This window comes from Pseudophryne corroboree, chromosome 2 (genome assembly GCF_028390025.1).
Source record: "Pseudophryne corroboree isolate aPseCor3 chromosome 2, aPseCor3.hap2, whole genome shotgun sequence".
NCBI lineage: Eukaryota > Metazoa > Chordata > Amphibia > Anura > Myobatrachidae > Pseudophryne > Pseudophryne corroboree.
In genome coordinates this window covers 964,581,482-964,605,128 of record NC_086445.1, presented here as the reverse complement: position 1 = coordinate 964,605,128, position 23,647 = coordinate 964,581,482, and the positions used below count along the sequence as shown (strand labels likewise).

The 23,647-nt window shown below is 48.8% G+C and overlaps 1 long non-coding RNA gene and 1 pseudogene across 1 annotated transcript in view; both read left to right on the top strand.

Annotated features, from left to right (window-relative positions):
• The window catches only part of LOC134987294 (uncharacterized), a 45,334-nt gene extending 21,953 nt beyond the window's left edge, over window positions 1-23,381 (top strand). Inside the window, exon 3 of the long non-coding RNA XR_010192969.1 lies at window positions 23,294-23,381. This is a non-coding gene — a long non-coding RNA (uncharacterized LOC134987294). The remainder of the gene's footprint in view (window positions 1-23,293) is intronic.
• Window positions 11,826-11,944, top strand: LOC135054371 (5S ribosomal RNA; annotated as a pseudogene).
• Window positions 23,382-23,647: the final 266 nt, after the last annotated feature.

Sequence of the window (23,647 nt, the reverse complement as noted above, 5' to 3'; positions counted from 1 at the left end):
CAGTGCACATGGTTTTGCCCAATTGCTAAAAAATTTCCTGCTGCGATCAACTTGGAATTACCCCCCAGAGTGTGATTCCTGATTAGTAAAAAAACAAACACTGAGCAACATCCCCAAACAGGTAATTTCAACTTTAAACTTGTCATTTATTTTGAACTGTCTGGACATGGCTACTAATAACAAATGCACAGACAAAATTCTTAAAGCTATGTGTGCAAATGCTAGGAGCTTAGGAGACAAAATTCCAGAGCTAATTGCAATAATGATAACCTGGATTTTGTGGCAATTACAGAGTCATGGTGCAATGAGAATCATGACTGGGACATAGTTATACCAGGATACAATTTATTTAGGTAGGATAGAATAGGAAAAATGGGAGGAGGGGTAGCAATGTATGTGTAAAAAAGCATAAATGCTACTTTAATACAAAATATTGAAAACAAAACTGAGGCCCTTTGGATTACCATAGAAACCGCAGAGAAGGACATTATTCGCATTGGGGTGATCTATAGTCCACCAGGCCAGGATTTGGACAGGAACCTATTGTTGGACATCACTAAAATGGCTTTAAAGGGAGAAGTCATAATCATGGGAGACTTTAATTTACCTGATATAAATTGGGAGGGGTCTTTTGCTAGTTCAGCTACAAGTGCCACATTTCTACATTCCTTACAGGGTGCATCTCTCAAGCAATTGGTGAAGGAGCCCACTCGCAAAGACTCAATATTAGATTTAATTCTTACAAATGGTGATAGGATATCCGACACATATGTGGGTGAGCACCTGGGATCCAGTGATCATCAAGCAGTATGGTTTAGTATAAAGACAGGATCCAACTCCTGTCACACAAAAACAAAGGTGTTGGAGTTTAGAAATGCTGACTTTGCAAAAATGGGGAGATGTTTAAGTGTTTCATTGGCAGACTGGAGGAACTTGGAAGGAGTGCAGGTGAGGTGGGAAAAACTGAAAAGTGCAATACTAAGTGCAACAGACGTTTGTATCAAAAGGGTTAGGAAAAGCACCAGGAAAAGGAAACTAGTGTGGTTCACAAAAGAAGTATCAACTAGTGTGAAGTAGTGATGAGCGGGTTCGGTTCCTCGAGATCCGAACCCCCCCGAACTTCAACCATTTTAAACGGTTCCGAGGTAGACTCGGATCTTCCCGCCTTGCTCGGTTAACCCGAGCGCGCCCGAACGTCATCATCCCGCTGTCGGATTCTCGCGAGATTCGTATTCTATATAAGGAGACGCGCGTCGCCGCCATTTTCACTCGTGCATTGGAGATGATAGCGAGAGGACGTGCAGCGTTCTCTCAGTTTCTGTGTTCAGTGTGCTGCAAATATCTGTGCTCAGTGTGCTTGCAAATATCTGTGCTCAGTGTGCTGAAAATATCTACGTTCTCTGCAGTGGCGTCACAATGTGGGTGCGGGGGGTGCGGCCCGCACTCGGGTGTTACCCTCTGAGGGGTGACACCAAAGTGCCGGCTCCTGCTCAGTGGCAGGAGCTGGATGCTGCAACCCAGCTCCTGTCACAGTGCAGAAGCCAGCACCGCAGATTCAGCAGTCTCCGGGTGAAGCCCGCATCCCCCGGACCCGCAATGTGCCGAAAACGGGGGTCGGAACGCAAAGCCACGCCCTTTCCATGAAGCCACACCCCCTTTCACCCGCAACCGCACCAGGTGTTTTAAAAGTAAGTGACGCCTCTGGTTCTCTGCCTGAAAAACGCTCCATATCTGTGCTGCATTGTAGTATATAGTAGGAGGATAGTGCAGAATTTTGCTGACCACCAGTATTATATAGCAGTACGGTACAGTAGTCCACTGCTCTACCTACCTCTGTGTCGTCAAGTATACTATCCATCCATACCTGTGCTGCTTTTTAGTTGTGCGCAGTATATATAGTAGGAGGACAGTGCAAAATTTAGCTGACCACCAGTATATATATAGCAGTACGGTACAGTAGTCCACTGCTCTACCTACCTCTGTGTCGTCAAGTATACTATCCATCCATACCTGTGCTGCATTTTAGTTGTGCGCAGTATATATAGTAGGAGGACAGTGCAGAATTTAGCTGACCACCAGTATATATATAGCAGTACGGTACAGTAGTCCACTGCTCTACCTACCTCTGTGTCGTCAAGTATACGATCCATCCATACCTGTGCTGCATTTTAGTTGTGCGCAGTACATATAGTAGGAGGAAAGTGCAGAATTTTGCTGACCACGAGTATATATATAGCAGTACGGTACAGTAGGCCATTGCTATTGATATATTACTGGCATATAATTCCACACATTAAAAAATGGAGAACAAAAATGTGGAGGGTAAAATAGGGAAAGATCAAGATCCACTTCCACCTCGTGCTGAAGCTGCTGCCACTAGTCATGGCCGAGACGATGAAATGCCATCAACGTCGTCTGCCAAGGCCGATGCCCAATGTCATAGTAGAGAGCATGTAAAATCCCCCCAAAAAAAGTTCAGTGAAATGACCCAAAAATCAAAATTAAAAGCGTATGAGGAGAAGCGTAAACTTGCCAATATGCCATTTACGACACGGCAAGGAACGGCTGAGGCCCTGGCCTATGTTCATGGCTAGTGGTTCAGATTCACATGAGGATGGAAGCACTCATCGTCTCGCTAGAAAAATGAAAAGACTTAAGCTGGCAAAAGCACAGCAAAGAACTGTGCGTTCTTCTAAATCACAAATCCCCAAGGAGAGTCCAATTGTGTCGATTGCGATGCCTGACCTTCCCAACACTGGACGGGAAGAGGTGGCACCTTCCACCATTTGCACGCCCCCTGCAAGTGCTGGAAGGAGCACCCACAGTCCAGTTCCTGATAGTCAAATTGAAGATATCACTGTTGAAGTACATCAGGATGAGGATATGGGTGTTGCTGGCGCTGAGGAGTTAATTGACAAGGAGGATTCTGATGGTGAGGTGGTTTGTTTAAGTCAGGCACCCGGGGAGACACCTGTTGTCCGTGGGACGAATATGGCCATTGACATGCCTGGTCAAATTACAAAAAAAATCACCTCTTTGGTGTGGAATTATTTTAACAGAAATGCGGACAACAGGTGTCAAGCCGTGTGTTGCCTTTGTCAAGCTGTAATAAGTAGGGGTAAGGACGTTAACCACCTAGGAACATCCTCCCTTATACGTCACTTGGAGAGCATTCATAAGAAGTCATTGACAAATTCAAAAACTTTGGGTGACAGCGGAAGCAGTCCACTGACAACTAAATCCCTTCCTCTTGTAACCAAGCTCCTGCAAACCACACCACCAACTCCCTCAGTGTGAATTTCCTCCTTAGACAGGAAAGCCAATAGTCCTGCAGGCCATGTCACTGGCAAGTCTGACGAGTCCTCTCCTCCTGGGATTCCTCCGATGAATCCTTGAGTGTAACGCATACTGCTGCTGGCGCTGCTGTTGTTGCTGCTGGGAGTCGATCGTCATCCCAGAGGGGAAGTCGGAAGACCACTTGTACTACTTCCAGTAAGCAACTGACTGTCCAACAGTCCTTTGCGAGGAAGATGAAATATCACAGCAGTCATCCTGCTGCAAAGCAGATAACTCAGGCCTTGGCAGCCTGGGTGGTGTTAAACGTGTGTCCGGTATCCACCGTTAATTCACAGGGAATTAGAGAATTTATTGAGTTAGTGTGTCCCCGGTACCAAATACCATCTAGGTTCCACTTCCCTAGGCAGGCGATACCGAGAATGTACAGTGTCCTAAAAAATGCAGTTGTACCCAATGTCCACTTAACCACGGACATGTGAACAAGCCACCTTCAGGTGAAACGGCCGTCTGTGTTTAGTGGTGCTGAACAGTGCACGGTTCAGCCCACTCATCCCCTGGTATTGTATATTGGACAAAAAATTTTTTTTGACTATCTAATTATTTAATATTTTTTAAGTCTGCTATATTACTATGTAACCACAGTGTCTAAATTTCATACATGTTCAGTGATCACTCTTTAGTCTTACGTTTATGTTCTAAATCATGCTGTATAGATGGATAATTTATACCTGTAAACCATAACACCTTGTCAGAAAAATGTCTTTCTGATTATGTAATATTTCTAATAGGGGATTCTTTTGTTATCTATTCTTTTGTTCTCCTTTTTTATACCCCTAGGGGGCATTATTAAAATCAAATTTGAAATTTGGATATATACCTTTTATAGGAAACTTTAAGATACCTGTGTAATTTCACACTAATTTTCAATAGGCCCAGGTAACCCGCCTCTCTCATCCACTGTCCGCTATATTATCATATGACGGTGGACAGCAGAAGACGGGCCCTGAACCTATACGTTTCCTGTATCTTGCCTTTTTCAGTACTTTCTCATCCTGATGCCGGTCATTAAATTTCTCTGCAATGCAAAAGTAACAGAGACTGTGCATATTAACCACGGCCGTAACTACGGGGGGGCTAGGGGGGCATGTGACCTGGGCGCAGGATAGGAGGGGGCGCAGAGAGGATCAGTTTAATCCCCCTAACACCCCCTCCCTATGCGCTGCGGTTCCTTAGAGCCGAGTCAGCCGACGGAGCACAAGCTCCAGACTCTCACTCTACTAGTTTCCGCGGCCGCATTGCTGTGATTAAACTGAAAATAAACTACAGCTCCCAGCAGCCCTTGCTGCGGGAGCTGTAGTTTACTTTCAGTTTCTTCTGGTCACGTGTAGTGCCTGCAGGGCACAGGGAACAAGATGACTCCCCAGCCTCCCCCCCCCCCGCTGCCATTAATCATCGCAGCAGTGCACTACTATAGTGCACTGCTGAGCTGGAAAAGAAGAGGCAGCCGTAGGTCCGAAAAGGGGGCGGGGCTACACGGCACTGTGCTGTACACGGTGCCAGGCCAGCCAGCAGCATCATTGGGAGAGCTCACTATCCAGGACAAGGAGCAGAAGAGCCTAAGTAGTGAGTGTTAGGGAAGGGGCACTGTGTGTGTGTGACTACCAGTACCATATAGAGGGTGGGATGTACTAAGCGGAAAAAGCGGTAAACTCCCTGTTTACCGCATTTTCCTGATGTACTAACCCCCGGCCGGCAGGACAGCGCCGCGGCGGGGGGCGTACGTCCATAGAAGCCTATGGGCTTCTCTCCGCGGCGCTGTGTGAGGGATCCGATCGGATCCCTCCCAGCATGCCCTGCGGCCGCCCCCGTCACCCCGCGCATGCGCAGACTGACTCCTGGGGCCGAATCCCGGAAGTCAGGCTGCCGCTGCGCATCGCGGAGGACAGCTCTTATCGGAAGAGCTGTCCTCCGCAATACTGATCGCATATGTTAGTACATATGCGATCAGCATCGTGGCGCAGGGCGGCGATGTACATTAGTACATCCCGCCCAGAGTATGTGTGTCTCTATGAGTGTGTGCATGTGTGTGACTGTATGTGAAAAGGTGTATGACTGACTACATAGCTGTATGTGTGCTTGTGTCTCACTATATGTAAGTATGTATATATGTTTGACTCTATATATGTATGTATACAGGTGTGTGACTATGTGTATATATATATATGAGCGAGTGAGTGAATGTATGCATGCATGTATATATTCAGGTGTGTGACAGTATGCATGTGTATAGGTGTGTGATTTTATGTATGTTTCAAGGTATGAGTATTTATTTCCTTTTCTCTATCGTCCTAAGTGGATGCTGGGGTTCCTGAAAGGACCATGGGGAATAGCGGCTCCGCAGGAGACAGGGCACAAAAAAGTAAAGCTTTACTAGGTCAGGTGGTGTGCACTGGCTCCTCCCCCTATGACCCTCCTCCAGACTCCAGTTAGATTTTGTGCCCGAACGAGAAGGGTGCAATCTAGGTGGCTCTCCTAAAGAGCTGCTTAGAGAAAGTTTAGTTTAGGTTTTTTTCTTTACAGTGAGTCCTGCTGGCAACAGGATCACTGCAACGTGGGACTTAGGGGGAAAGTAGTAAACTCACCTGCATGCAGAGTGGATTTGCTGCTTGGCTACTGGACACCATTAGCTCCAGAGGGATCGAACACAGGCCCAGCCGTGGAGTCCGGTCCCGGAGCCGCGCCGCCGACCCCCTTGCAGATGCTGAAGCGTGAAGAGGTCCGGAAACCGGCGGCTGAAGACTCCTCAGTCTTCATAAGGTAGCGCACAGCACTGCAGCTGTGCGCCATTTTCCTCTCAGCACACTTCACAGGGCAGTCACTGAGGGTGCAGAGCGCTGGGGGAAGGCGCTCTGAGAGGCAAATATAAACCTTATACAAGGCTAAAAATACCTCACATATAGCCCATAGGGGCTATATGGAGATATTTAACCCCTGCCTGACTGGAAAAATAGCGGGAGAAGAACCCGCCGAAAAAGGGGCGGGGCCTATCTCCTCAGCACACGGCGCCATTTTCTGTCACAGCTCCGCTGGTCAGAACGGCTCCCAGGTCTCTCCCCTGCACTGCACTACAGAAACAGGGTAAAACAGAGAGGGGGGGCACATTAATGGCTATATATATATATATTAAAGCAGCTATAAGGGAGCACTTAATATAAGGATATCCCTTGTATATATAGCGCTTTGTGGTGTGTGCTGGCAGACTCTCCCTCTGTCTCCCCAAAAGGGCTAGTGGGTCCTGTCTTCATTAGAGCATTCCCTGTGAGTTTGCGGTGTGTGTCGGTACGTGGTGTCGACATGTATGAGGACGATATTGTTGTGGAGGCGGAGCAATTGCCAAATATGCAGATGTCACCCCCCAGGGGGTCGACACCAGAATGGATGCCTTTATTTGTGGAATTACGTGATGGTTTATCTTCCCTTAAACAGTCAGTTGAGGACATGAGGCGGCCGGACAATCAATTAATGCCTGTCCAGGCGCCTCAAACACCGTCAGGGGCTGTAAAACGCCCTTTGCCTCAGTCGGTCGACACAGACCCAGACACGGGCACTGATTCCAGTGACGACGGTAGAAATTCAAACGTATTTTCCAGTAGGGCCACACGTTATATGATTTTGGCAATGAAGGAGACGTTACATTTAGCTGATACTACAGATACCGTAAAACAGGGTATTATGTATGGTGTGAAAAAACTACAAACAGTTTTTCCTGAATCAGAAGAATTAAATGACGTGTGTGATGAAGCGTGGGTTGCTCCTGATAAAAAGTTGATAATTTCAAAAAAGTTATTGGCATTATACCCTTTCCCGCCAGAGGTTAGGGCGCGCTGGGAAACACCCCCTAAGGTGGACAAGGCGCTCACACGCTTATCCAAACAAGTGGCGTTACCCTCTCCTGAGACGGCCGCACTTAAGGATCCATCAGATAGAAAGATGGAAGTTATTCAAAAGAATATATACACACATGCAGGTGTTATACTACGACCAGCTATAGCAACTGCCTGGATGTGCAGTGCTGGAGTAGTTTGGTCAGAATCCCTGATTGAAAATATTGATACCCTAGATAGGGACAATGTTTTACTGTCGTTAGAACAAATAAAGGATGCATTTATCTATATGCGTGATGCACAGAGGGATATTTGCACACTGGCATCTCGGGTGAGTGCTATGTCCATTTCAGCCAGAAGAGCCTTATGGACACGACAGTGGACAGGCGATGCGGATTCAAAACGTCACATGGAGGTTTTGCCGTATAAAGGGGAGGAGTTATTTGGAGTTGGTCTATCAGACTTGGTGGCCACGGCTACTGCCGGGAAATCCACTTTTTTACCTCAAGTCACTCCCCAACAGAGAAAGGCACCGACCTTTCAACCGCAGCCTTTTCGCTCCTACAAAAATAAGAGAGCAAAGGGCTTGTCGTACCTGCCACGAGGCAGAGGAAGAGGGAAGAGACACCAACAGGCAGCTCCTTCCCAGGAACAGAAGCCCTCCCCGGCTCCTGCAAAAACCTCAGCATGACGCTGGGGCCTCTCAAGCGGACTCGGGGACAGTGGGGGGCCGTCTCAAAAATTACAGCGCGCAGTGGGCTCACTCGCAGGTAGACCCCTGGATCCTGCAGATAATATCTCAGGGGTACAGGTTGGAATTAGAGACGGATCCTCCTCATCGTTTCCTGAAGTCTGCCTTACCAACCGTCTCTTCCGAAAGGGAGAGGGTGTTGGAAGCCATTCACAAGCTGTACGCTCAGCAGGTGATAGTCAAAGTACCCCTATTACAACAAGGAAAGGGGTATTATTCCACTCTATTTGTGGTACCGAAGCCGGATGGCTCGGTAAGGCCTATTCTAAATCTGAAGTCCTTGAACCTCTACATAAAAAAGTTCAAGTTCAAGATGGAGTCACTCAGAGCAGTGATAGCGAACCTGGAAGAAGGGGACTTTATGGTATCCTTGGACATCAAGGATGCGTATCTACACGTTCCGATTTACCCCGCACACCAGGGGTACCTCAGGTTCATTGTTCAAAACTGTCACTATCAGTTTCAGACGCTGCCGTTCGGATTGTCCACGGCGCCTCGGGTCTTTACCAAGGTAATGGCCGAGATGATGATTCTTCTTCGAAGAAAAGGCGTATTAGTTATCCCATACTTGGACGATCTCCTAATAAGGGCAAGGTCCAGAGAACAGCTGGAGACAGCTTTAGCACTATCTCAAGAGGTGCTAAGACAACACGGGTGGATTCTGAATATTCCAAAATCCCATTTAATCCCGACAACTCGTCTGCTGTTCCTAGGAATGATTCTGGACACGGTTCAGAAAAAGGTTTTCCTTCCAGAGGAAAAAGCCAAGGAGTTATCCGATCTGGTCAGGAACCTCCTAAAACCAGGGAAAGTGTCAGTACATCAATGCACAAGAGTCCTGGGAAAAATGGTGGCTTCTTACGAAGCAATTCCATTCGGCAGATTCCATGCAAGAATATTCCAAAGGGATCTGTTGGACAAATGGTCAGGGTCGCATCTGCAGATGCACCTGCGAATAACCCTGTCACCAAAGACAAGGGTGTCACTTCTGTGGTGGTTGCAGAAGGCTCACCTATTAGAAGGCCGCAGATTCGGCATTCAGGATTGGATCCTGGTGACCACGGACGCCAGCCTGAGAGGCTGGGGAGCAGTCACACAAGGAAGAAACTTCCAGGGAGTATGGACGAGTCTGGAAAAGTCTCTTCACATAAACATTCTGGAACTAAGAGCAATCTACAATGCTCTAAGCCAGGCGGAACTTCTCCTGCAAGGAAAGCCGGTGTTGATTCAGTCGGACAACATCACGGCGGTCGCCCATGTAAACAGGCAGGGCGGCACAAGAAGCAGGAGTGCAATGGCAGAAGCTGCCAAGATTCTTCGCTGGGCGGAGAATCACGTGATAGCACTGTCAGCAGTGTTCATCCCGGGCGTGGACAACTGGGAAGCAGACTTCCTCAGCAGACACGATCTTCATCCGGGAGAGTGGGGTCTACATCCAGAAGTCTTCAACATGTTAATAGACCGTTGGGAAAGACCAATTGTAGACATGATGGCGTCTCGCCTCAACAAGAAACTGGACAAATATTGCGCCAGGTCAAGAGATCCACAGGCAATAGCTGTGGACGCACTGGTAACTCCTTGGGTGTACCAGTCAGTGTATGTGTTTCCTCCTCTGCCGCTCATACCAAAGGTATTGAAGATCATACGGCAAAGAAGAGTAAGAACAATACTAGTGGTTCCGGATTGGCCGAGAAGGACTTGGTATCCGGAACTTCAAGAGATGCTCACGGACGAACCGTGGCCTCTACCTCTGAGAAGGGACCTGCTACAGCAGGGTCCCTGTCTTTTTCAAGACTTACCGCGGCTGCGTTTGACGGCATGGCGGTTGAACGCCAGATCCTAAAAGGGAAAGGCATTCCAGAAGAAGTCATTCCTACCTTGATTAAGGCACGGAAGGAAGTCACCGTGAAACATTATCACCGCATTTGGCGAAAATATGTAGCGTGGTGCGAGGATCGGAGGGTTCCGACGGAGGAATTCCAACTGGGTCGTTTCCTACATTTCCTGCAATCAGGATTATCTATGGGTCTCAAATTGGGATCCATTAAGGTTCAAATTTCGGCCCTGTCAATATTCTTCCAAAAAGAATTGGCCTCTGTCCCTGAGGTCCAGACTTTTGTCAAGGGAGTACTGCATATACAGCCTCCTGTGGTGCCTCCGGTGGCACCGTGGGATCTAAATGTAGTTTTAGATTTCCTCAAATCCCATTGGTTTGAACCATTGAAAAAGGTGGATTTGAAATATCTCACATTGAAAGTGACTATGTTACTAGCCCTGGCCTCTGCCAGGAGAGTATCTGAATTGGCGGCTTTATCTTATAAAAGTCCTTATCTAATCTTCCATTCGGATAGGGCAGAACTGCGGACTCGTCCGCATTTTTTCCCTAAAGTGGTATCAGCATTTCATCTGAACCAACCTATTGTGGTGCCTGCGGCCACTAGCGACTTGGAGGACTCCAAGTTGTTGGACGTTGTCAGAGCCTTAAAAATATACATTGCAAGGACGGCTGGAGTCAGAAAATCTGACTCGCTGTTTATATTGTATGCACCCAACAAGTTGGGCGCACCTGCTTCTAAGCAGTCGATTGCTCGTTGGATTTGTAACACAATTCAACTTGCACATTCTGTGGCAGGCCTGCCACAGCCTAAAACTGTAAAAGCCCACTCCACAAGGAAGGTGGGCTCATCTTGGGCGGCTGCCCGAGGGGTCTCGGCATTACAACTCTGCCGAGCAGCTACGTGGTCGGGGGAGAACACGTTTGTAAAATTTTACAAATTTGATACCCTGGCAAAGGAGGACCTGGAGTTCTCTCATTCGGTGCTGCAGAGTCATCCGCACTCTCCCGCCCGTTTGGGAGCTTTGGTATAATCCCCATGGTCCTTTCAGGAACCCCAGCATCCACTTAGGACGATAGAGAAAATAAGAATTTACTTACCGATAATTCTATTTCTCGGAGTCCGTAGTGGATGCTGGGCGCCCATCCCAAGTGCGGATTATCTGCAATACTTGTACATAGTTATTGTTAACTAATTCGGGTTATTGTTAAGGAGCCATCTTTAAGAGGCCCTTTCTGTTGTCATACTGTTAACTGGGTTTAGATCACAAGTTGTACGGTGTGATTGGTGTGGCTGGTATGAGTCTTACCCGGGATTCAAAATGCCTCCCTTATTGTGTATGCTCGTCCGGGCACAGTACCTAACTGGAGTCTGGAGGAGGGTCATAGGGGGAGGAGCCAGTGCACACCACCTGACCTAGTAAAGCTTTACTTTTTTGTGCCCTGTCTCCTGCGGAGCCGCTATTCCCCATGGTCCTTTCAGGAACCCCAGCATCCACTACGGACTCCGAGAAATAGAATTATCGGTAAGTAAATTCTTATTTTTTTATTTATCCCTAGGCCAAATAAATTTCTAGCCATCCCCTCGATAAAAATCTTTACAGCAGCTACCAGCCCTTATGGAGTTCACACTCACACACACACACACACTCAGAGTGTCCACAGCAGGATGTGTACTGCTCAGGTACCTTCCCCAGGGAGGTCACCCGCCACGATATGATTGGAGGCTGTCAATCACAGAAAACGTGTAATGGTGCAATCAACGTTTCGGGGACCACCTCCCCTTCATCAGGATGATTGCATCATTACACGCTTTATGTGATTGACAGCCTCTGAGTGCCGCCTCGTTTTTCCAAGCACAATATATATATATATATATATATCACTCACTCACTCACTCACTCACACTCTTACAATGAAGGGGAGGGGGGGCGCCAACTTACTGTCTTGCCCCAGGTGTCAAAGATCCTAGTTTCGGCCCTGATATTAACGGATAGTAGGAGTACCTTTTCTGGTATGTGCCAATGACCAGACACCCTCTCATTCACAATTTATGTGATAATACTGCCATATCTCACTGGTTACGCCCAATCTCGCCAGATCTTGGAAGCTAAGCAGTGAAGAGCCTGATCAGTACCTAGATGGGAGACTGCTAGGGAATATTAGGTGCAGTAGTAAATATCTCTGTTTCCATGTGAAAAGCAGAAGTGTTGGAGCAACCTTTGACCCTTACCGACTTTACATCTTTTTTCATTCGCCCATCTGTTCTTTGTCTAATTTGGATATTCTTCTTTCACTGTACATGTTGACTAGTATTTAACAATAGCAGATTATCAGATACCAGGTTACATTATCATAACAGGCATTGGCTATTGGACAAATTTTTTTTTTAATCTAAATTGCCATATCAAATGCCTATGTGTCATATGTCGGAAACCTTTTTTCCTGTTATGTTGAAATTGAATTTCTGATATTTTCATCGCGGGTGTCACTGTCACCGTACAATACTTAAAGAATTTGGAGACCTGATACTCCTATTCAACAATTTCTCCCCTTTTTTATTATTAATAAATGAGAATCTGCTCTTAGATTCAAAAATACAAGCAGAGGAAGGTTAAAAACTCTTTAAAGCCTTCTCATTAAGTATTATATGTGTGTGTTTGTTTGTGTACCACAATCTTAATACATTATAATTAAAAGTTACGTTTTATTTCTTAAGCGTGCCCGAACACAGAGTCTCTCTTTTTTCTCTGAAATATTGTAACAAGTGGAGCAGGGCAGACTCAGGACTATATGACTGTGACAGCCCACTGGGTAGATGTATTGCCTCCCGCAGCAAGAACAGCAGCAACGGCACCAGTAGCAGCATCTCGCAAATGCCAACTCGTTCCTAGGCAGGCTACGCTTTGTATCACCGCTTTCCATAAGAGGCACACAGCTGACAACCTCTTACGGAAACTGAGGAACATCATCGCAGAATGGCTTACCCCAATTGGACTCTCCTGGGGATTTGTGACATCGGACAACGCCACCAATATTGTGCGTGCATTACATGTGGGCAAATTCCAGCACGTCCCATGTTTTGTACATACATTGAATTTGGTGGTGCAGAAGTTTTTAAAAAACGACAGGGGCGTGCAAGAGATGCTGTCGGTGGCCCGAAGAATTGCGGGCCACTTTTGGCATTCAGCCACCGCGTGCTGAAGACTGGAGCATCAGCAAACACTCCTGAACCTGCCCCGCCATCTGAAGCAAGAAGTAGTAACGAGGTGGAATTCAACCCTCTATATGCTTCAGAGGATGGAGGAGCAGCAAAAGGCCATTCAAGACTATACAGCTACCTAAGTTTTAGGCAAAGGAGGGGGAATGCACCTGACTCAAGCGCAGTGGAGAATGATTTCGACGTTGTGCAAGGTTCTGCAACCCTTTGAACTTGCCACACGTGAAGTCAGTTCAGACACTGCCAGCCTGAGTCAGGTCATTCCCCTCATCAGGCTTTTGCAGAAGAAACTGGAGAGACTGAAGGAGGAGCTAAAACAGAGCGATTCCGCTAGGCATGTGGGACTTGTGGTTGGAGCCCTTAATTCGCTTAACCAGGATTCATGAGTGGTCAATCTGTTGAAATCAGAGCACTACATTTTGGCCACCGTGCTCGATCCTAGATTTAAAACCTACGTTGTATCTCTCTTTCTGGCAGACACAAGTCTGCAGAGGTTCAAAGACCTGCTGGTGAGAAAATTGTCAAGTCAAGCGGAACGTGACCCAACTACTCCTCCTTCACATTCTCCCGCAACTGGGGCTGCGAGGAAAAGGCTAAGAATTCCGAGCCCACCCGCTGGCGGTGATGCAGGGCAGTCTGGAGCGAGTGCTGACATCTGGTCCGGACTGAAGGACCTGCCAACGATTACTGACATGTCGTCTACTGTCACTGCATATGATTCTGTCACCATTGAAAGAATGGTGGAGGATTATATGAGTGACCGCATACAATTAGGCACGTCAGACAGTCCGTACGTATACTGGCAGGAAAAAGAGGCAATTTGGAGGCCTTTGCAGAAACTGGCTTTATTTTACCTAAGTTGCCCCCCCTCCAGTGTGTACTCCGAAAGAGTGTTTAGTGCAGCCGCTCACCTTGTCAGCAATCGGCGTACGAGGTTACTTCCAGAAAATGTGGAGAAGATGATGTTCATCAAAATGAATTATAATCAATTCCTCCGTGGAGACATTCACCAGCAATTGCCTCCAGAAAGTACACAGGGAGCTGAGATGGTGGATTCCAGTGGGGACGAATTAATAATCTGTGAGGAGGGGGATGTACACAGTGAAAGGGGTGAGGAATCGGACGATGAGGAGGTGGACATCTTGCCTCTGTAGAGCCAGTTTGTGCAAGGAGAGATTGCTTCTTTTTTGGTGGGGGCCCAAACCAACCAGTCATTTCAGTCACAGTCGTGTGGCAGACCCTGTCGCTGAAATTATGGGTTTGTTAAAGTGTACATGTCCTGATTATACAACATAAGGGTGGGTGGGAGGGCCCAAGGAAAATTCCAACTTGCACCTCTTTTTTCTTTTATTTATCTTTGCATCATGTGCTGTTTGGGGACTATTTTTTGAAGTGCCATCCTGCCTGACACTGCAGTGCCACTCCTAGATGGGCCAGGTGTTTGTGTCGGCCACTTGTGTCGCTTAGCTTAGTCACACAGCGACCTTGGTGCGCCTCTTTTTTTTCTTTGCATCATGTGCTGTTTGGGGACTATTTTTTTGAAGTGCCATCCTGCCTGACACTGCAGTGCCACTCCTAGATGGGCCAGGTGTTTGTGTCGGCCACTTGTATCGCTTAGCTTAGCCATCCAGCTGTAGAGATGTGCCCTACGGGCACATCGGCAGCGCTGGGTGCGTGGCGGCGGCGGGTGTCCGGTACAGGGATTACCCTTTACCCTGCACCGGACCAGAGGCTGGGTTTGAATGTTGGCGCCCTCCGGGAGCCAATCGCGGCTCCCGGAGCGGCAGCCAATCAGGGAGAGACGCGGCGAGCCAATCGGCGCTCGCCGCGTCATAGGCCCCGCCCCCGGCGTCTGACGCCGGGCGGGACCGGGAAGAGAGACCGCGCGCGCGGAAGAGCGCGAAGAAAGAAGACGGGCGGGAGAAGAAGAAAGAAGACGCCGCGCGGAGGAGCCAGAAGAAGTCGTCGCGGTCGGAGTTCGGGTGGCCGCGGAAGAGGCCTGAAGACGTCCGGCGGCAGGAGGATGTCCAGCGGCGGCTGGACGCGGCGAGGCGACGGCGGCGCTGCTGGCCAGGACGGGCCAGTGGCCGAAGAGGGCACCGAAGATCCCTGGAGCAGGTGAGGCCTCAGTGAGGCAACTTCACCCCCTCCCCTCTTCCTCCCTCGACCACCAGGGACGGGCATTAGGCCCGAGGGCACAATTCAGGCACTAGGCCTGTTGCGCAGATAGGAGGTTTGGGGGCCAATATTTGATTAGGTGGTTTGGGCATTAGGCCCAAGCCACCCTATCCCTGTGCGCAGTTAGGCGGGCTCTAGGCCCGGGGGCAAATCAGGCAATAGGCCTGTGGGACAGATAGAGGGCATTAGGCCCTAGTGTATTTTGGCCAAGTAGGTACATATAAGGTGACCCTGGGCACAAGGCCCAGGTCACCCAACGGGCAACAAGTTAGGCGGGCACTAGGCCCGTGGGTGAAATCAGGCCTCCGGCCTGTGTGCAGCTAGGGGGCGCTAGGCCCAGTGAATAAGAGCCCCCGAGGTGAGTACAGGTGGCCCTGGGCACTAGGCCCAGGCCACCCCGAGGTATTTAGGAAGGCAGAGCTGAGGCCCACATGAGGGAAGGCACAGGAGGTGGGTAGGCCGTGCGGTGCCCACCCCCTTCCAGCGGCAGGTAGGGATTAAAAAAGGGACAGCACCGTTTGATCTTGTATTCCGATAGTGTGATGTATGTTGTTACCGTGCAGGGCAAAGTGTATGTGTTGTTTAAGTTGTGCATAGTTGTGTCGCACCACCCACACAAGCTAGTTTGAGGGCTCTGTTTATGTAGCTAGTGTAGCGGACGCACACTAGGTTAGAGTTAGGCCCTGCACGGCTGTTTCTCTTTGCCTCCTTACAGGGACCTGTAAGTGGAGAAGATCGGAGTGCAAGACTTGTGACGGTGAGTAGCATCCGTGTACGTTTGTCCCTTGTCTGTCCCCGAGCGCCAGAGTCAGGATTGCTCACGGACGTGAGAATCCCTTTCATCACACTACGTGCGAGAGCGCGAGTGTGTGAAAGCTGGGTGGCTGAGGCTTTGTGCCAGTGATGACCTTTCACCCAACCGGTGAAGGTCGCGGTCACCCCTGGGGTATCCCCTGTTCCAGTGGAAGAAGGGTCGATACCCCCCTTAAGGTAAACCTTTCTCTCCTCAGCTCGCTCGTCGGTCAGCTCCGAGAGGGAATCGCCGTGTCCGGATCCGACTGAAGATTTCCAGGTCCGTTGGAGGTTCCGGTACCTGAAGGTGAGAGAGAGCGGCGCCTGGTGAGTACAGAGTCTACACCTGCACGGCAGCAGGCACCACACGCACAGCAGCCGCACCTCTCACACTTGGCGTAGTCGGCAGGATCAAAGAGACCGGATCACGGACACGATGTGGAACGCCACCAAGAAGACCTCCCTGCGGACGGCTCCGGAGAAGACTCACCCCCGGATGTGTGCGGACCAGAGCGACTGGGTGACGGTGTCTGGGGCGGACATCCTGAAGATGGTGCAGCGGTCGGTCCAGCGTGGAAAAGAAGAGCGCCGGGAGAAGGGGCGCAAGAAAGCCGCTGTGACGCCCTGCAAGAGATGTCAGCAAGCAGGGCACTTTGCCAGCGAGTGTACTTGGCGAGAGACGTCCCCAAAGAAGGTGGTCCAGGAAGCGGACCGAAGACGTCAGAAGGGCCAATCGAAGAAGGAGTCCTGGTGTTTGCTCTGCGGAAACTACGGGCATGAGCACAACAGTTGTCCTTGGGACGAAGAGTTGAGCGAAGACGAGGTTGATTCCCGGTGTGAAAGCTGTGGAGATCCCCGACATCGGCTCCTGGAGTGTCCATGGACGGAAGACAGGACGGACTACGAGGCCACGGTGAAGCAGATGACGGAGTCTCGTCAGCAGCTTTGGGACCGGGTGGCTGCAGAGCCTGTGTGTGCGCTCTGCGAGGCGAGAGGACATGCGCTTCCCGATTGTCCGTGGAATGAAGACCAGATGATTGCGGATGGTCGTGCCCAGAGATGGGAGGAGGAAACCAGGGAAATGGAGCGGAAGGCCTTGCTTGAAGTTAGTTCGCAGGTGCCCATTTCCTCTGAGCCGGAACCAACGGGTGAAGATTCCCCAGTGAAGGAGGTGGACCAGGAACCCGTCTTGGAGAAGGTGGCAGTGGCCCTCCCTTGTTGGAAGTGTCGGCGACCAGGACATGCGGCCAGTGAGTGCCCCTGGGAAGATGCCACGGACCTACTCTGTCCCAGGAAAGTGACCCCAGTAAGGCAGAATCCTTTCCCGCATGAGGCAGAGGTGGACGACTGGGAGGTGAAGAGACCACGCTGCGAAGAAAAGCGTGAAGACCCAGTGACGGAGACGTCCGGAATCTCCCCGCGATGGAACCGTCCACGACCAGGACGTGCGGAACAGGTGTGTCCTGGGTACCTAGAGATGCCAGCGGAAGCAAAGGAGTACGCTGAGGAAGTAACGATGCCAGCGGAAGCGAAGGAGTACGCTGAGGAAGCAGAGGTGCCAGCGGAAGCGAAGAAGTACGCTGAGGAGGAAAGTAATACCCCAGTCCAGATATCGGAGGAGGACTCAGACTACGGTGAGCTGTCCGCCGACGAATCCCTCCCAGAACAGATGGAGGACGACTCTGGCATCGGAAGCGCCGACGAGAGTGACTGGCAGGATCGAGTGGAGTCATGCTCCCAGTTGAATGCCCTCCGTGAAGAGGAGGAGATAGTCCTGGAGCAAGAGTACCTGCCGGGAGTGCCGAAATGGACCGACGTACGGGGACAGGACTGTGATGCCGTGGGAGGACCCGTTCCAGAGGAAGACACAGGACCTTTGGAGATGCCCCACGAGGAAATGCGACATATGGTGGCTGTTGCCCGGGAGGGAACAGATGCCCCGGAGGATTCCGCTGTTGGGTGGTGGTCGATACCACACCCGGAAGACAGGGACGAAGCCACAGACGATATAGGAGGTCGAGAGTGGGTGACTGTTGTCCCCGTGGAGGAAGATTCCCCTTGGCCAACGTCGAGTGACCGTGAGGAGATGCCACTCCCCCAGAGGATCCGCCGATGGAGGTCAGGACGCAAGAGGAACCCGGAGCTGGAGGAGGAAGGATGTGGGATCACAGCTGGTCCAGGCTGGGCCCCCGAATGCACCTTCGCCGGAAGGACCTTGGAATTCCCTGACCCGCGGACAATGGACGTCGTGGAGACCTTTGTAGGGACTACAAAGGAGAAAGGGGGGGGAAATGTAGAGATGTGCCCTACGGGCACATCGGCAGCGCTGGGTGCGTGGCGGCGGCGGGTGTCCGGTGCAGGGATTACCCGGAAGAGCGCGAAGAAAGAAGACGGGCGGGAGAAGAAGAAAGAAGACGCCGCGCGGAGGAGCCAGAAGAAGTCATCGCGGTCGGAGTTCGGGTGGCCGCGGAAGAGGCCTGAAGACGTCCGGCGGCAGGAGGATGTCCAGCGGCGGCTGGACGCGGCGAGGCGACGGCGGCGCCGCTGGCCAGGATGGGCCAGCGGCCGAAAAGGGCACCGAAGATCCCTGGAGCAGGTGAGGCCTCAGTGAGGCAACTTCACCCCCTCCCCTCTTCCTCCCTCGACCACCAGGGACGGGCATTAGGCCCGAGGGCACAATTCAGGCACTAGGCCTGTTGCGCAGATAGGAGGTTTGGGGGCCAATATTTGATTAGGTGGTTTGGGCATTAGGCCCAAGCCACCCTATCCCTGTGCGCAGTTAGGCGGGCACTAGGCCCGGGGGCAAATCAGGCAATAGGCCTGTGGGACAGATAGAGGGCATTAGGCCCTAGTGTATTTTGGCCAAGTAGGTACATATAAGGTGACCCTGGGCACAAGGCCCAGGTCACCCAACGGGCAACAAGTTAGGCGGGCACTAGGCCCGTGGGTGAAATCAGGCCTCCGGCCTGTGTGCAGCTAGGGGGCGCTAGGCCCAGTGAATAAGAGCCCCCGAGGTGAGTACAGGTGGCCCTGGGCACTAGGCCCAGGCCACCCCGAGGTATTTAGGAAGGCAGAGCTGAGGCCCACATGAGGGAAGGCACAGGAGGTGGGTAGGCCGTGCGGTGCCCACCCCCTTCCAGCGGCAGGTAGGGATTAAAAAAGGGACAGCACCGTTTGATCTTGTATTCCGATAGTGTGATGTATGTTGTTACCGTGCAAGGCAAAGTGTATGTGTTGTTTAAGTTGTGCATAGTTGTGTCGCACCACCCACACGAGCTAGTTTGAGGGCTCTGTTTATGTAGCTAGTGTAGCGGACGCACACTAGGTTAGAGTTAGGCCCTGCACGGCTGTTTCTCTTTGCCTCCTTACAGGGACCTGTAAGTGGAGAAGATCGGAGTGCAAGACTTGTGACGGTGAGTAGCATCCGTGTACGTTTGTCCCTTGTCTGTCCCCGAGCGCCGGAGTCAGGATTGCTCACGGACGTGAGAATCCCTTTCATCACACTACGTGCGAGAGCGCGAGTGTGTGAAAGCTGGGTGGCTGAGGCTTTGTGCCAGTGATGACCTTTCACCCAACCGGTGAAGGTCGCGGTCACCCCTGGGGTATCCCCTGTTCCAGTGGAAGAAGGGTCGATACCCCCCTTAAGGTAAACCTTTCTCTCCTCAGCTCGCTCGTCGGTCAGCTCCGAGAGGGAATCGCCGTGTCCGGATCCGACTGAAGATTTCCAGGTCCGTTGGAGGTTCCGGTACCTGAAGGTGAGAGAGAGCGGCGCCTGGTGAGTACAGAGTCTACACCTGCACGGCAGCAGGCACCACACGCACAGCAGCCGCACCTCTCACACAGCGACCTCGGTGCAAATTTTAGGACTAAAAATAATATTGTGAGGTGTTCAGAATATACTGGAAATGAGTGGAAATTATGGTTATTGAGGTTAATAATACTATGGGATCAAAATGACCCCCAAATTCTATGATTTAAGCTGTTTTTGAGTTTTTTTTGTAAAAAAAAACACCCGAATCCGACAAAAAATTTTCAGGAAGATTTTGCCAAAACGCGTCCGAATCCAAAACACGGCAGCGGAACCAAATCCAAAACCAAAACCCGAAAAATTTCCGGTGCACATCACTAGTGTGAAGTCAAAAAAGATGGCTTTTAGAAAATACAAACAGACTCAAAATAATAACGACAAAGAGGTGTATCTAGACAGATGGAAGGATGCTAAGAAAGTTATAAGACATGCAAAGGCAGAAGCTGGGGAGAAAATGGCCCAGTCAGTAGATAAAGGGGGCGAAACTTTTTTTAAGTATATAAGTGAAAGGAGAAAATCAAATGGAGGAATAATAGGACTTAAGGCAGATAGTGAGCATTTGGTGGAGGGAGATAAGGCAATAGCATATCACCTAAATAATTATTTTTGCTCAGTATTTACTACAGAAGAAGGTATGGGGCCACAGTTAAGTTGCAAGGACATTCATAAAAATCTGGTAGATGAAAGTACATTTACAGAGGAGAAGGTCCTAGCAGAACTTTCAAAACTAAAAGTGGATAAATCAATGGGGCCAGATGGGATACACCCAAGGATACTCAAAGAGCTAAAAGATGTGCTGGTTACACCTTTAACAGAATTATTTAACCAGTCTCTAAGTACAGGTGCCATTCCAGAGGACTGGAAAAGAGCAAATGTAGTTCCACTGCACAAGAGTGGAACCAGGGAAGAAGCAGGCAACTTCAGACCAGTAAGCCTTACATCAGTAGTGGGGAAAGTAATGGAAAAACTATTAAAAGAAAGAGTTGTGGAATATCTTAAATCAAACAACTTACAGGATCCAAAACAGCATGGATTTACTGGTGGGAGATCATGCCAAACAAATCTTATTGACTTTTTCGACTCTGTGACGAAAATAATAGATCAAGTGGGAGCTGTAGATGTAGCATATCTAGACTTTAGTAAGGCATTTGACACTGTCCTACATCGCAGACTGCTAAATAAACTTGAAAGCGTGGGGGTGGATTATAAAACCGTTAAATGGATAAGAAACTGGTTGCAGGATAGGAAATAGACAGTTGTAGTTAATGGAGTGCAATCTATGGAGGGAAATGTTACCAGTGGAGTACCCCAGGGATCTGTACTTGGTCCAGTTCTCTTTAATATCTTTGTTGGTGACATTGCAAATGGTATTGAAGGGAAGGTATGCCTTTTTGCAGATGACACAAAGATATGCAACAGGGTAGACACACCGGGAGGGGTAAAACAAATGATTGATGACCTAGGTAGGCTTGAGAAATGGTCAAGAACGTGGCAACTACAGTTTAATGCTAAAAAATGCAAAATCATGCACTTGGGTCTCAAAAACCCAAAGGCTAAATATAGTATCAAGAGTACTATAATGGAAACTACTGCGGAGGAAAGGGATTTAGGAGCCACTATTTCAAGTGACTTGAAGGCAGGAAAGCAATGCAACAAAGCAATGAGAAAGGCAAGTCAGATGCTTGGTTGCATAGGCAGAGGAATCAGTAGCAGGAAAAAATAAGTGATAATGCCACTATATAGGTCATTGGTACGGCCCCATCTGGAATACTGTGTCCAGTTCTGGAGACCATATCTCCAGAAGGATATAAATACATTAGAGAGTGTACAAAGAAAGGCAACTAAAATGGTGCATGGCCTACATCACAAAACTTACCCGGAAAGGCTAAAAGATCTTAACATGTATAGTTTGGAGGAGAGAAGGGAAAGGGGGGACATGATAGAAACTTTCAAATATATCAAGGGTCTTAATAAAGTTCAGGAGGGAAACATTCTTCAAAGGAAGAGAAGTATTAGAACTCGAGCACATACACTGAGACTGGAGGGGGGGAGGTTCAGGGGAAATTTAAGGAACAATTACTTCACAGAAAGGGTAGTGGATAAGTGGAATAGCCTCCCATCAGAGGTGGTAGAGGCTAAGACTGTAGAGCAATTTAAACATGCTTGGGATAGGTATATGAATATCCTTACAAAGAATTAAGGTTCAAAAAGGGTTGAGATTGCGTAAAGGAAAAAAAAAAAGGGGCAGACTAGATGGGCCAAGTGGTTCTTATCTGCCGTCAAATTCTATGTTTCTATGTTACAAAGAAAAAAAAAGTAATTACAATGTGGTCACTTTGCACAACCTAAGTGTATGCATTATATTTATTACATATAACTCAGCGCTTTACAGAGAATTGTCATTCACATCAGTCTCTGCCCCAGTGGAGCTTTCAATCTATGGTGGGAAATGTAACAAACCTCCCAAAAAGGACAGGTAAAGAAGTTGCCCATAGCAACCAACCAATCAGCTTCTTGCTATAATTTTATAAAATGTACTTAAAATGCCAGAATTTTCAGACATTTCTGTCTGAAAAGGGTATTTAAGTGCCGGGTAGTTGCCTGTCCCCCCTTTCACACAGACAAACAAATTACCTGATCAAGAATTTCTACCCAGTAATTTGCGGACCTACACGGATATTTCATCTGTGTAAAAGGGTCAAATTGGGTAGAAATTCCCAGGTCTCCGACCCTGGTAAATTCCTGGGTCAAAGTCCCGGAAATTTCAACCTAGGTTGACCCTTTCACACAGAAAAAGGACCCGAGTTAATCTGCAAATTACTGGGTAGAAATTCTTGACTCTGTAATTTTACTTTCTGTCTGAAAAGGGTATAAATGATAGCTAGGTGATTGGTTACTATCACAGCTGATAAATCTTTCACATCTTGACTATGAGTGTATTTTTTCACAAAAGCATCACTTGCCCAGGGCATACCATTCCACTTCACTGCACCACAGTTTCCTCCACTTGTGCAGATCTCCAAGAAATTGGCTCAGACACCATTTTCCCAGTGACTTCCATGCCCACTGACAGAGAGGTTAATATAGTGTATGGGTGGCGGTGCACGGTGTGTGGTGGTGCCCCTTCCCACCTCATGCCGGTCCCAGATCCCTCTTCACCCTGCACTCATTATATATATATGCCCATGTTCTCTCTGATGGAATCTGGTTGGGAGAGATTTAAATTACCCATAGGGTATTCTAGGAATATTAGACAGACATCAGAGCGTGTATGGCAAAACGGACTTCCATCCTATTTTATCAACATATAATACAAATAGATTGGTATGTAAAGTACAGGATAAAAACAAGATCAATGTGGCTGATAATGCACATGAGAAAAATAGGACAATCCTTCACCATTCAGAACAAGAAGGAATTTCTCGTAGCCATGAATGAAGTGCCTGTTCCATAGAACATTAGACCAAATGGGAGGTGGGACGAATCCTTGGCAAGAAATACAGATGTCTTTTTTTATACACCTATACAGGTTGCAAGTGAAGATTGACGAGGTTGGTGGCTGCAAAATGCCGTTTCAAGTTTGCAGGCATAAGCAAGAATGGACTCCCCCACCTCGCCCTCAGGTGAGTGCAAATCTGCCCCGTTCTGTGCTTCACTGATTGGATCAAACAAATTCTTTCTCCAAAACCATTGTATAACACAAAAAGGCTTTACAATAACTACAAGTAACTTTTCCTAAACTTTTAGTTAATTGTATATAATGTAGACCAACTTAATCAATATCCTCATGTACAACATCTGAGTAAAGTTCTGTGGTCTTTAAAAAAATTTAACAGGAAAATTCCAGTTTATTATTATTATTTAGGCCTATTTCACATACAAG